Source organism: Xyrauchen texanus, chromosome 18, assembly GCF_025860055.1.
Source record: "Xyrauchen texanus isolate HMW12.3.18 chromosome 18, RBS_HiC_50CHRs, whole genome shotgun sequence".
NCBI lineage: Eukaryota > Metazoa > Chordata > Actinopteri > Cypriniformes > Catostomidae > Xyrauchen > Xyrauchen texanus.
Genome location: NC_068293.1, coordinates 34769088 through 34783874, shown reverse-complemented (window position 1 = coordinate 34783874; position 14787 = coordinate 34769088). Strand labels below are relative to the sequence as shown.

At 37.0% G+C, this 14787-nt stretch overlaps 1 protein-coding gene across 13 annotated transcripts in view; it reads right to left on the bottom strand.

The window, feature by feature from the left end:
* LOC127658531 (microtubule-associated protein 2-like) overlaps window positions 1-13919 on the bottom strand; it is a 148782-nt gene extending 134863 nt beyond the window's left edge. For 12 of the 13 annotated variants that reach the window (XM_052147849.1, XM_052147854.1, XM_052147856.1 and 9 more), the window contains exon 1: window positions 13882-13919. The gene's annotated coding sequence lies outside the window, so the exon portion shown is untranslated. The remainder of the gene's footprint in view (window positions 1-13881) is intronic. The other variant, XM_052147850.1, reaches the window with a different exon arrangement.
* Window positions 13920-14787: the final 868 nt, after the last annotated feature.

Here is a 14787-nt window from a genome sequence, read left to right as displayed (position 1 = left end):
GTGTGTGTGTGTGTGTGTGTGTGTGTGTGTGTAGCGTGTATTTATCACTTTGTGGGTACCAAATGTCCCCATAAGGATAATAAAACCCGAAATTTTTGACCTTGTGGGGACATTTTGTCGGTCCCCATGAGGAAAACAGCTTATAAATCATACTAAATTATGTTTTTTGAAAATGTAAAAATGCAGAAAGTTTTCTGTGAGGGTTAGGTTTAGGGGTAGGGTTAGGTTTAGGCGATAGAATATAAAGTTTGTACAGTATAAAAACCATTATGTCTATGGAAAGTCCCCATAAAACATGGAAACACAACATGTGTGTGTGTGTGTGTGTGTGTGTGTGTGTATACATACACACATACATACATACATACATACATTCATACATACATCAGCCACAACATTCAAACCACCTGCATGGTCCCCCTATTGTGTTGGTCCCCCTCATGCCGCCAAAACAGCGCCACTCTGAGATGCTGTTCTTCTCACCACAATTGTACAGTGGTTATCTGAGTTACCATATACTTTGTCAGTTCGAACCAGTCTGTCCATTCTCTGTTGACCTCTCTCATCAACAAGCCATTTGCATCTGCAGGACTGCCGCTCACTGGATGTTTTTAGTTTTTAGGACCATTCAGAGTCAATTCTAGAGACTGTTGGTGTGAAAATCCCAGGAGATCAGCATTAAGAGAAATACTCAAACTCAAACCAGCCCATCTGGCACCAATTGTCATTAAGTTGTAGGAATAGCACAATGGTTTAAAAAATCTGTGATTTTTTAGCGTGCTAAGTAGTCTAACATGCTCATCAATGTCATTTGATATAGCCAATCAAATCGATGAAAGTGGGACTCAAGTTAAAGAAGTTGAGCGGAAACCTTGTGGATTATTCCATCACCTCACAGCTCTCATACATCAGCGTCAGCAGTTCAGGTTAAGAGTGTTAGTGTCATGTAAGATTTCAGTATACTGTATCTACTGTATACTGTAACTATACATGCCATATTTCCCAATATATTATGATTTAAATTTTGTACAGACCGACAGTTATTTCCAATGATGCAAACTATTCACCATTTGGTGAAATTTGTCATTTTGAATTAAAAATATGTCACATATAGGAGTACATGATCGTATGTCATTCACAATTTTAAATGTGAAAACATTAACAGGGACATTTTCAGCATATCAATCTTAAGACAAAGAGTGAATGTGTGTATATTGTAAAGGAATTGAATGAATATGGTTATCTGGCAAGATTTTGAGATAGATTTTTCTAAAATTCACTTGATATTGTCTAAGATAATGATCAATAAAACACAAAGTAGAGCATTATCACCCTCAGATTAGAATTAGAAAATGGTAAAACTTGTGACTTGTGGCTTTCATTGAGTTTTTATGTTGTGGCTTGGACAGTGTCATATATTTTAATGCAAATATAATTGGGTAATAATTTTAAATCAATGTAAGACTTTCTAAATTATTACTTTATGTTTTTAATTAATTCTGAATTTTGTACAGACACAGTGGTAGTCTTGCACTGTATGTACTTAAATGAAAAATATGTATTTTTTAAACCAAATATTTTAATAAAAAGGCTGCAGTGGGTACAGGCTCACCAAAACTGCACAGTAGATGATTGGAAAAACATTGCCTCGTCTGACAAATCTGGATTCCTGCTGATGTACACAAATGGTAGGATCACTGCAGCCCCAGTTTTTCAGTTGAACCGAACATGGTCTTCTGCTGTTGTAGCCCATCCACCTCAAGGTTCAACATTGCATTCTGAGATGCTATTCTGCTCACTACAATTGTACAGAAGGGTTATCTGAGTTACCGTAGCCTTTTTGTCAGCTCGAACCAGTCTGGCTATTCTCCATTGACCTATATATATATATATATACACACACACACACACACACACACACACACACACACACACACACACACACACACAGAGAGAGAGAGAGAGAGAGAGAGAGAGAGAGAGAGAGAGAGAATAGTGGAGTGTAATATTATTTCTGGAGGATATCTTCTCTCACACAAATCTAGACATTTTTATTGGTTTAGAAATTAGGTTTCATTCTTTTGGCAGTACAGTGCTAAAAGGAAAGCTGGTTTGCAGCAAGACTAGTATTGCAGCCTTTGAAGCAGTCATGTCTACAGAAAAAACACCCAAAGTCCCTGGATTATAGACGTGTGGATCTGCAGAGGGACACAAATGTCAGTTTTACTATGCCTCAACCTCATTCCTCTTAAGTAGCAGGACTTCCCCAGTGACCTGCAGATGCCAGAACCCAACCTAGCACTTTCCTCTCTTGTTGAACCTAAAATCCATCTTCTGCTGCCCAATCCTGAGAAAGGACACTAAATGCTGTGCTGGGCCTTCACAGCTTACTTCCACATAGACAGATCTTTGAAGAGCCACTTTGTGTGTACCACAATCTTTATTACTCTAGAGTCACATGGTTACGGTGTCCATGGAGGTGGTTGCTATGGTGAGGAAGAGCCTAGAGTACATTCAATCCATTAGCAGTTTGTGCCATTAAACAATGACTCTAATGTTTAAATGCTAAAGGGCTTCATTAAAGGAAGAAAAAGTTTTACATTCCTTCAAATTCCATTTAAAGTTGAGCTTTCCATGCATCACAGCTGTTAAACGAAGAGCATTTCAACTTGCAGCGAAAAGACCTGCCAAGCAGAACTGTTCTCACAACAATGAGATGAAAAAGGCTGATAATTAAGGAACTGCATGAGGTTATTACAGCACAAAAATAATGAAGAATGTTAATCAGAAGGGAATCTTCAATTTACCAACTGATTAGCCAAACTCAAAAGCAACAAGCAATGTTTCCAGACAAGATTCATTCAGAATGTATGGTGAAGCTTTAACACCCATTATCATTGCTGTTACAGGAGAATATTGCATTCCATTCAATACACACCACATACACACAAATGTTATGCAGACTTCCAACATTAGGCCTGAAACATACTCTACACAAATAAATGAATGTAGATGCTTCTACAAGAAAATTACGTGATTGCGGTCATACTTTTGAAAAATTACATTACGTGATTCCTTACATGTATCGCGACAGATCCAGTGTAAAATGTCCACTGAGTAGCACTAGAAGATAGTAAAATGTTCTCCCAAACTGATGAGATTTTTAAGTTTAATGCTCTATCAAGTTTTAAATCAACATAACCTCCCAACTAAAACCTTAAACCTAACTGATAGTGTCATAAAAAGCAACGTACAATTTGATGGAGTTGAGCTACGTACAATTTGATGGAGTCCAAACAATCTTGTAAATGTGGTTGGTTACATAATGCAAACGTTAAAATGTATCACAAGGCATGCACAATATTAGTTTATTAAGTGTTTTGAAGTCATTAAATAGCATTGTGTGAGGAACAGGGTGAAAAGTGTTATGAACTAAACAAAATCCATACAATAATACTTAAGTATTGCAATTTAAATGTAATACCTGCACTTTTACTTACATTTCTGAAGAATTTTTTTTTAACTTTTTACACTTTACAATTTTATTTAAACTTGAAAATGACTTTCATCCTTCGGCCTTTTCTCTGTATCCGACAAACGACAGATGTCAGACCAGAGGTCAGTCATTTCAAATTGAGTATGGTAAGGTGGCTGTGTGGAGTTCTGTCCATCTGCAGAGGTGGAATTTCAGATCTGATTTAAGCTTCGGATACATTGAAATATGTGTGCGACTAGACCTTATGTGACCGCCTGAATGAATGTGAAATATTCATTCAAAACTATGAGTACGAAGTGAGAAACACAACGGTTTTTGCCCTAAACTTTATTCTAAATGCCTTTTTTATCTTTCTCTATGTCTCAAAGGGTTGTGTACTCTGACATTGCAAATTGTGAGACCCTCTCCTGTGCAACGAACATTGTGTGACTGTGGCAACATTTTAGCAAGATTAAATGATGTGGTACATTACACATCTGAAGGTAGTTCCGAAGGGAAATGTCCACTGTGTGGTGCTAAATGAGGGTGAAATGTTTTTCCAAACAGATGAGATTAATGTTCTATCAAGATTTAAATGAACAAAACTGACCTCCCTACCCTGAAACTTAAACCTAAAAATAGTGTAATCAAAAGCAAATGTGACATAAAAAAATCACAATTTCTGAAGCTCTTTCAATTTCTATAACACTTTCGGCTCACGTGTCGACTCGTGTGCTCTTCAGGACTCTGGTCCTTTGTATCTCATATGCAACACTCTATCAGTTGAGCTACCATGCAATTTGATCACATTCGAACAAGCTTGTAAATGTAGTTGCTTATGTAATGCAAATGTTAAAATGAGTCATGCACGATAGCAAGTGTTTATATGTCATAAGATAGCATTGTGTGCGAAACAGAGCTAAAAGTAAGCGTTTATTAATTGATAATCTGCTGTTTTACTCGTATTTTGGGGAAAGTGAATAAAAGTCATTGTGTAGAGCCTCTAGTGTTCATTTCACCAGGAAATTGCTATGTTACGTACAACAGGCCACATAAGAATCTTTTAGCAAAAATGTATTTATTGTAAACTTATTCTTTGACCAGGTTGCAAATGTCACTGGGGGAGAAATATGACAGTAGTCGGAGACAATAGAAAGGCGACTTAACAAACAAATCAAATTTAACAATGTCCTCTCTCACACAGTCTCCTCTCTTGATTTAATTCTAGCTAGGACAAAAGTGACTTTTTAATTTTGTAATAAAAGGACAATTTTTAATTGAGTAATATTTTCACTCAGTATCCATACTTTCACTTAAATATCATTTCTGAGTACTTCTTAACACCCTTGAAAAAATCTGCCATTTCTCTCATGATTTGTGTGGAAGGAAATAAAAGTAATTGCTGTTGTAGAGCCTCTAGAGTTTATTTTGCCAGAAATGTATTACAGACCTCCTTGGCATCTACAGACAGTGTTCTTTTTCAGATCAACAGTATCGGGGCAAAGGTTTGTAAAACATCTTGCTGAGCAAGTTAGATCTTATAAACATGTTTATAGCTCGCTACCTGAAAAATAACATCCACTTTAATGGCACAGACTTTTAAAGGTAACTCTATCACACCCTTGAGTACTGATGTTTTTTTACCTCCGTAGTATCGTAAGGAAGCACGTCAAGTATTGTACAACTGCACCCTGTGCTTGTAATATGTTGACCAAGCATTCGTGTCTGCATTTGTATACTTGCATAGAGTATGCTTCTGGCCTTAGCATCCGCTGGATTGGCAGCTCAGTCAAAAGGCTTGCATGTAAGCTCCTTCCCTGGAACGCTGAGCTACAGCAGATAAAGCTGTCTGGAACCCAGACACTGACAGGCTTAGCTTTTGCCTCACCCTGCTCCTCTTCTAATACTAACCAACTTCCACATAGCACTCCATAAACCACCAGCAGTATCAGCTGTGTTAACAAGGGGGAGAAGGAGAAAGGGAGAGCAACAGAGGCATGCAAAGGATGCCCTGGGAATTTCAATCCATCTAAAATGTATCATGTTAAACTAATTTTGATCATCAGTATTTTTGTCTTGTTTTCTAGTAAACTAAACATCCTTAAAATAAGAAATGTACTTATTAACAAATTTGTTTCAGACAACATATCTTGAATTAAGTTTATTTATCTTACCCCACAGCCACATTGTTTTCCCCTTGTTTTCAGCTTAAACATCACTTGTTAGACTTATACTTAAAGGGATAAAATAGCTAAGTCTTAGGCATCTAATGCAATTTTGCTTCAAGGAAACTAATGCTATATGCTATGAGATTGCTAAATGATTTCAGTTAGGATACCAACTTAACGCTGTGACACATTAATATATTATAAGTACATAATAATCTATATCCAACATAGATTTTATATAAGATACATACTATTAGTTTCTACTTTATTAATTATGATATTCCCTTAGAAAAAGTACCATACAATATTTATTATCTCATTTCTAGATCCATTTTTAATTTGATTTCTTGGCAGCTTTAGACAGATTTTGTGAAGATGAAATTGCAGAGAAAGCAGAGAGAAAACCAATCCTGTTTTCAGGGACTGCAAATGGTTTTCTGTCATTTGAATTAAAAACATTGCATACTTTGCCGTTCAAGTCTTAATTAGTATCTGCCTTTGACGAAAAAGTATGAAATTATGAAACATTTACAGTTATTAGTTAGAAATATAAATTAATTATTTATGAATAAATGTATAACATAGTTATATGTATAACGAGTTGGTTGGGTGTTGGGTTGGGTGTGTTCCATGTTGTTATCAAATTAAGTAAATACATTTAAAAACAAAAAACACTTTCAATAATATGGCCGACTAAATATAAGATACTAAATATTTTATATTTAACAATATTTTGTAAACTGTGATTGGAAATGAGTATTTGATATGTTTCCTTAAGAAAATAATGCAATTTTATAAATGTCTAGGTTTAAAAAACATTCCACAACATATGACTTTGGCAGGGCGGAAGGCAAGAACCGGCTTGACAATATAAATAATAGTTTAATGAAGAACTGAACCAAAAGACACAAACACACACAGCTGCCCGTAAATCTCTCTCTCTGTCGCACCGCCATCTCCGGTTGGCCTTTAACCCTCTCAGAGGCTTGATTAGCCTGATAATCCACTATTGGTCGACCTCTAGTTTTTGGCTTCCTATATAGTTGGGAAGTGTGGGTGTTTGGACGCAGTGAATATTTCTTACCAGCATACTGTATAATGCGTCATGGCAGATGCCACTCAGTCTGCATGAAGTCAAACACACCTACAGTGAGTATCCAACCAGAATGACCCTTACCATCCAATTAACCTGTGGTCAAACTTTCTTACACGTGAGACACAAATACACGGGTGTGTAGCATCATGACCTGCCCCCGCCCTCCCACAATGACCTGCCCCCCCCCCCACCACACACACACACACACACACAAAGCATGACATAAGACTTTGGCAGTGAAAGGGATCATTGAGGCTATAGTTAAGCAGGGAAGGGAGTGTCTGTGTATGGATTAGCTGTATGTCACTATCACAAGTTACGTAAATCTGTGCCAAATCTGTGCCATAACATACAGGGACAGCCAGAGGTTGATCTGTTTGGAGTGCTTCACTCTGCAACTCCACAGTCAATACACACCATTTCCACACTAAAACTTTGGTAAAAAATAACAACTTCACATTGGCCATCTTATTAGCACGGAAATACTCCAAGCGTGAGCAACATTCTACATGGGATTTGTTACAATGCTCAACCCCCACAAGTAAATAGAAGAGTTTGATGCAATGGGAGCGGACCTAAATGAAAAGCTGTAATCAACACTTTTACATTGTGGCAGCTGTAATTGTATTCCCAATTAAAAATGTGATTCATCGTGTAGCCCTAAAGACCAGTAATTCTGTTTTATTTGCTCACCTATTAGAGCACAAGTTAAATTGTACTCGCATTTGGTGCATATTCATTTTGGATCCTAGATGAAACCCAGGAAAGGATAGTTCACCCAAAAATGTAAATTCTCTCATCATATACTCACCCTCATGTCTTCCCAGATGTGTATGACTTATGTTCTTCTGTAGAACACAAACAAAGATTTTCAGAAGAATATCTCAGCTCTGTACAAGCACGAGAATGGTGACTAATGGTCGACCAATATGGGTTTTTTTAATTGCCTATGCTGATATCCAGAAAGCAGGGTGCTGATAGGCCCATACAAAGATGATATATCACACAATTGAATATAGCAAATAACAAACATAAAATTGCTATAAAAATATTTATAAACTCTTATTATTTAGCACTATATCTACATAATTTCACACAAAATTTTAACTTGGTAAAAAAATTATATAAAAACATTATATTGTATTTTAAAAAGTAGATAACAGTTTTGTCAGATTTCTGTTTAGTCATCAAATTTTTAAGCACTCAACCAGATGCTGGATCTGCTCAAGTTTTGTGAGGTTTGGATATTACATCTGTTTAAACAAGACACGGTATATGATATTGGTTTTATTGATATTTGTCTTTTTATTATTAGACAAGGGAGTTCAAAGTTACAGGGTTGTTGAGGAGAGAGAGGGAGGATGAAAAAGGCAAGCACTTTAACATTATAAACTCAAAAGCGGACTGTTTAAGTGAGACTGTGTTGCACACCAGTCTACTATTGTAGTAACACAGTGGAACGTAACAAGAAAACGAACCGTGACTGGTCGATTACATGTCTCACTAATGGCGACCAAAACTTTGAAGGTCCAAAAAGCACATAAAGGCAGCATAAAGGTAGTCCATACAACTCCAGTGGTTTAATCCATGTCTTCAATTGATTTTGGATGAGACAGACCAAAATATCCACCTTTTTCATTATAAATATTGACATCAGCAGTCTCCTTGGTGATCATGATTTTAAACTTTATTGCACTTCCTAGACTTCTAGGGCTCAGTGCATGGGTCAGGCACTAGGAAGTGTAACTGAGCTTGAAATCATGATTGTTTGATGTACATTGAAAAAGGAGTTACTTTTTGGTCTGTCCTTACACAAAACTGATTGAAACCGACAGAAGAAAATGATTAAACCACTGGGGTTGTATGGATTACTTTTATGCTGCCTTTATGTGCTTTTTGGAGCTTCAAAGTTTTGGTCACCATTTACATGCATTGTATGGACCTACAGAGCTGGGATATTCTTCTAAAAATCTTTGTTTGTATTCTGCTGTAAATAGAAAGTCATACACATCTGGGATGGCATGCCTTTGCCTTCACTGCTTACAGCAAGACTCAAGTTCATTATTTCCATGTAGCAACTGACCAAAAAGGCTTCAATTTCCCTTAGGTGCCCTGAAAATTCAATTTTCGTGGCATAGTGCATTTTCTTATTTCAAATAGGTTTTATCTCCTCCACTTCTAAATGTGAATGTTTTGACAGCCTTGAACTTACCGGAGTCACAAGCAATCCATGTACATTGCCTATATGACCTATCGATTTTTATATCACTTAGGCTGTAAATGGTGCACTTTGAAATGCATTCATGTCCATTGTCAGATCAGCCAAGCTATGAGTCACTCACTACAGTTGCCCAACTCAGTATATTATTGAGCAGCATGAACACTCACAGACACACATTCATCTTTTAGGCAGATGAGTTTACAGAGAACATCTGCCTCTATGACAATAATACATGTATCATGTCTAAACTGTAATTGATATCCAATGCTGAACAGAAGAGTTCTATTTCTGAGGTTAAACACATAGAGGGATTATGAAGTGGGAGTGAAAGACCTTTGTTTCTAACTCTGCCCTTGAGTCCTGGGGGAAATATAGGGCGATGGACCAGATGGGATGATGGCTGCCCTGCTGATAACCAGTCTCCTCATCATCATCTGCCCAGAGAGCAGGTTCAAGGTATAGAGAAAAATGCTGGCCCTTTGTTCTGTCCCAGGCTTTAGTGGGGGAGGGATACGGAGCAGGGAGAGCCCATTACAGCTCCGAGTCAAACAGTGGCAGACAGATTAGACCACTAGGACAGCTTAGAGCAATCCTCACTGACAGCATAGAACTTGAGCCACTCCCAGCAAAGTGGACACGTTGCCATGCAGCACATGCGGGCAGTGAAGCTTGGTTCACATTGTGAAAAAACATTTTTTATAATAATAATAAAATATTTTAAACATCTTCTCAGTTTAGCTTTTAAATAAGGAAGTTTTAGTATCAATATTAATATTAGTTTTTCACTTATCTGTATAGCATTTGAGCTACTATCAATATTTGTATTTATTACATTTATTTTTATATTATTAACATTATTATATTTTATTATTATTAATTGTATTTATTTGGCCATGTATCTACCTTTTAGAACAATCGGTTTCTACCTATAACCTTGCCCACTTTTTATTATTATTCCTATTATAATAAGTATTATTTGCGTTACATGCAACTTGCTAACACACATGCATAGCCCAGTATGAATAATACAAATTAAATCCAAACAATTTGAAATCTATTTCTGTGTTGCCCAATTACAACATAATGGAAAAAAATGCTAAACGTGTAGGCAGAGGCAGCACTCATTGCACATTAGTAATATGTGCATTACCTAGTGTGAGATTGCTGGGGTAATTGGGTGTAGTGGTGACCTGCTTTTAGGGAGTCCACGGAGAGAACAGGGAGATCATTGTTTTGGTGTCCACACTGCAGCTCACTTTCCACTAACATTTCCAAAGTCAGAGCCCAACACTACCCCCAGAACACATTTACACTTTGATCAATATTAACACAAACCACCAACTATATCTGTTTGAAATACTTGTAAATTAATCTGAAACAAAAGCTTATAGCTGTTAAAGAAACTGTAACTTTTGTTACATTTTGTCAAAATGCACTTGAGATAACCACACACTACACAAAAATGCCATAGGAACATGTGAACCAGCATTCCTTATATTTCACTTATTTAAAACAGTGATTTGAATTGTATTGGTAGTATACAATCACAGCTATTTAACTTAAGTCCCCATGACTACACTGATTTCAAGCTGTGCTAACGTAAGGTAAAAACAACATGCTTGTTCCTGCCATCAGTGCTGAGCAAATGCAACAACATCACAAGCAGGAGGGGATAAGTGGTTATCGGTTAAAATAAGAGTTCACCCAAACCTGAAAACTGTGTCCTAATTTCAAACCCATTTTACTTTCTTTCTTTGGTGAAACTGAAAAGGAGCAATTTTGAAGAATGTGCTTGTCACTTTTTTCCATGCAATTACAGAAAAGGGGAACTGGGACTTTCAAGGTTAAAAAAGGACGGTCTTTTGAGTCAAATCTTTATAATTAATAAATTGCTCCAGTTTACAAAACCAGATTCTTTAATGAATTGAACCGATCCAATCCTCAAGTTTAACTCACTGATTCAATGATCTGGTCGCATCAGTTCTCGAGATTATCATTTATTAACCATTTCAATTTTGGTTTGTTTCTCACCCAAAGCTACCGTATGTCTTCAGGAGACTTGGAATATAGCGCACGAGTAATATGGATCACTTAATAATATTTTTATTGAATTGTTAAAAATATTTTTAAGCTTGAAAGACTGATTATGACTTAATAAACACTTATTTTTCGCACTATTACTCACACACTGCTATGTTATGATATCAAAACTATTACTATAAGGCATCATTTGAAAAACTATACATTTTAAAGCTTGTATTACAGACCCACTAACAATTACACACTTCTTCCAATCTGATAAGCTCCGCATTTGCTCAAGTGGACTTTGAAGTCTGTAGTTCGAGACCAGTAAAACACGCTAGCTGAAACATGATTACGACAATGTTTCACTCGCTTTTGGCAGCCCTACTGGACATTTCACCAGAAACCTGAAACGTAACGTGTAATAAAGCACATAATTTTGTTTTGCAAAAATGTTGCCATTGTCACATTCAATTCATGAGACCAGGCTGAAATTTGTAATGTTGGGTGAACAACCCCTTAAATGCAATTCTGTAACAAACAGTCTGCATTGAGTCAATTGAATGTGCCTATTTGTCTTGCTTTAGTACTACTGCCATACAGTATATGTAAAGTTCTGTACTGTAAATGGGCACATAATGCATGTAACCAAAGCTAAAAGCACAGATTCCTCCAAATTCAATGTGTTCAGGTAGGGCTCCCAGAGGACTCATCATGTCAGCACCAGAGCAGCACATGTCCACCTGACTCCTGAGAGAATGTCCAAGTACCCCATTATCATTGGTCCAGCCAGTGTGAGGTGCTGGGGAAGATGACCAGATCACTACCATTAAATTAGAGATGTGTTAAACATTTAATTGCATCTGCAAAGTGTGCATGGCCAATAGAAATCAATGTGCACAACATCATAATATGCTAATCAAACCTGTGTATGAATCTCACTCTTGATTAACGCAGCCACCCTATTCTTTGGAAGATTTTTGCATAAAATGGGGCAGTGCTCCAGTAGTCAGTACAAAGAGCCCTTTGCAGTGTGGACAACAGATATATTAAAACCAGGGCACAACAACAACTCCAAGAGGACAGACTCACACAAATGTGCTCTCTGAGCCAGGACAAGCAGAAAACTGCTGAACAAGGAAAATTAGCATTTAACATGTTCATGTGACAACAGTCACTGAAGTGAAGGCTAAAGAATTGTTTGAACAAAGGAATAATAATGTAATTGGGATGCTCTTTTTTGCAATGAACATGACTCTTGATGTAGAGTTTCACATATTAAGGCTATCAAATATATTAGCAAATTTATAAATAACAAAATAAGAAAGAAAATTAACTAATTTTTTTCTTTTCCAGTTATTGTATGTTTAACACAGATTTTTTTTTTATTATTATTATTATTATAAATGTCCAAAAATCATTACACCACAACAGAAAATAAGAGATAAATTAACTCACTTGCTGTGTTTGTTTAAATAATATGTTTGCATAAATAATCTGCCTAGACTCTTTCCAGAGATGCTTGATCAGTCACATTTGAAGCTTAACAGTTAGACAAATACTCAAAAACAAAGGTTAAATTATATGTAGACCCTGTATAAGTATAAAGCCTGGGAAAAATTAATATTGCCAACTAAATAAAATGTATTATTCTCATTCACCTTCAGAGGTTATAGATAAATTAATAACTTATTGTTGTATCAAAAAGCAGAGATAATTAGAACAATAATCAAAAATTGGTTCTGTTGCATATCAGTAATTAAACACCTACAAATAATTAATTATCAGTTTTTAACATGCTATACTTTTGTCATGGTGTGTGTGGGTGTGGGGTGGGGGTATGGGGGCTTTTTGTCTCTTTTTGTACATCTGTTGTATTTGATGAAAAGGGTAGTATGCTAACAGATGGTCATAACATCTGACCAATGGTACAGTAAACACACTAATACTTGGATGCCAATGCACCTATATGGCACATACTATTAGAACATGGGGAATGCGCAAACATCAGTCATCCAGCGCAGGCTGCTGCATTCAACCTCACAGATTTCATGAATAAGCTCAAGCCGGCAGACTGGGCAGAATGCATAACGTAATAACAGGCACAGACTCATCATTAATGAATCATTGAGTCTTTTACATTGTCTCAAGGTGCTGGTGTGCACAACATGAACTGAAAAATATAATCAATTTCGGCATGGCCAGCATGGCAGTGTATAAAGATGGAAAATCACACTGATCAACGGTAACCATCACATCCCATCTTATATATCTAGGCTACATATCAGCATTGGAAGTAAACTTAAAACAATAGGATTTAAAATCCTTACTGATAAAAAGGTAGTTTGTGGTGCAGAATAACTCAGCAGTGTTAAACACCGGTTAGCTGTTGTTCAGCACCATCTCTGCTGGACTGCAAAATCTCTTCTGCGACAAAATCATCAAACCATGTTTTTGATCAGTTCTCCTCCTTTTCATGTGGTGATCAGATTAGTGTAATTTATGTTACACTCCCATCCTGACAAATTATGAACCACATTAATGGATTTCAGCACAAAGGAGCATTAGACAGGGAGTTAAGTGGAAAAATGTAAGCAATCCTTAGATATTCAAATGGGAGTTGGCATACACTCTAAAAAAAAGTTCATATTTTCTATTACAATTCTATTTACTGTTAATTTAAATTAGAGCACACTCTACATCAGCACCACTGCACTGAGAGGAACAATGCGTCCTTTCTCAAGCTCTATTCTATTAACATCGATCAAGTTATGCATCAGATGAATTTAAATTCCCGCGTGTCACATAACTTCAGTGTAGATGCAGATATACATGTGCAAATCTTGCTTCGCACATGAAATTATGGCTGTTCTATAAATTATTAAATGTAGCGGCTTACCTGTTCAGCGTGGCGAGTCCGCTGCAGGCTTCCTCTCGGAGCGCAGTGAATGCCGCCGGTGAAGATCCGCCTACCCCACAAAATCCCGCCCACTGATGCCTAATCCCGCCCACTGATGAATAATTACCGTAAATCACAGTGTGAACGTGGCCAAGCAACTGTGCACATGTTGCGTTCGGTTCGGATATTTCAAGATTATACACGACGTATTAAAATAGCTAAAGACTTAATTCACGCTAGCGCCATCTCTGATTTTTAATGGTAATGAGGCTGTGAGGGAAAGACTTACCATCTCTTGGATGACACAAACAGTGTAAAGCTCCTATCTGATCTCATGTTGTCTGGAGTTCTTTACTGAATGTTCTTGGACAGATATTTTGTCAATGTTTTGACCGCGGATCGAAAACACTTAAAACTGCAGTACAGCCCATTTAAGATACTATTAGCAGGTTTATCCCTCACAGCCTCTTTGACGTTCCCGTTAAAAATCAAAGATGGCGCTAGCGTGAATAAGGTATATAACAGAAAATATAGCAGACATTACCACCATACTGTGTATTTTAAGGAATGTTCCGGGTTCAATAGAAGTTAAGCTCAATCGACAGCATTTGTGGCATCATTTTGATTACCTAAAAAAGAGGTCATGAGAGTTCTTTAGGTTCAATCGACTGAAGCGACTGACCAAGCACAAGCATGGCAGCTTACGCAATACTCGTTCCCTCCTCTCAGGGAACCGAGGTTACGTTAGTAACCAAGTCGCTCCTCTCGAGAGGTCTCTCCTATTAGCGTAAGTAGCTTACGCTATGGGAACACCATGCAAAACGCTAGGCGTGCTGACTTCAGCTCTATAAAGCCAGAGGCAGATGCCTGAGCCTTAAAGCAAAGTGATTATTCAACGAGCCGGCC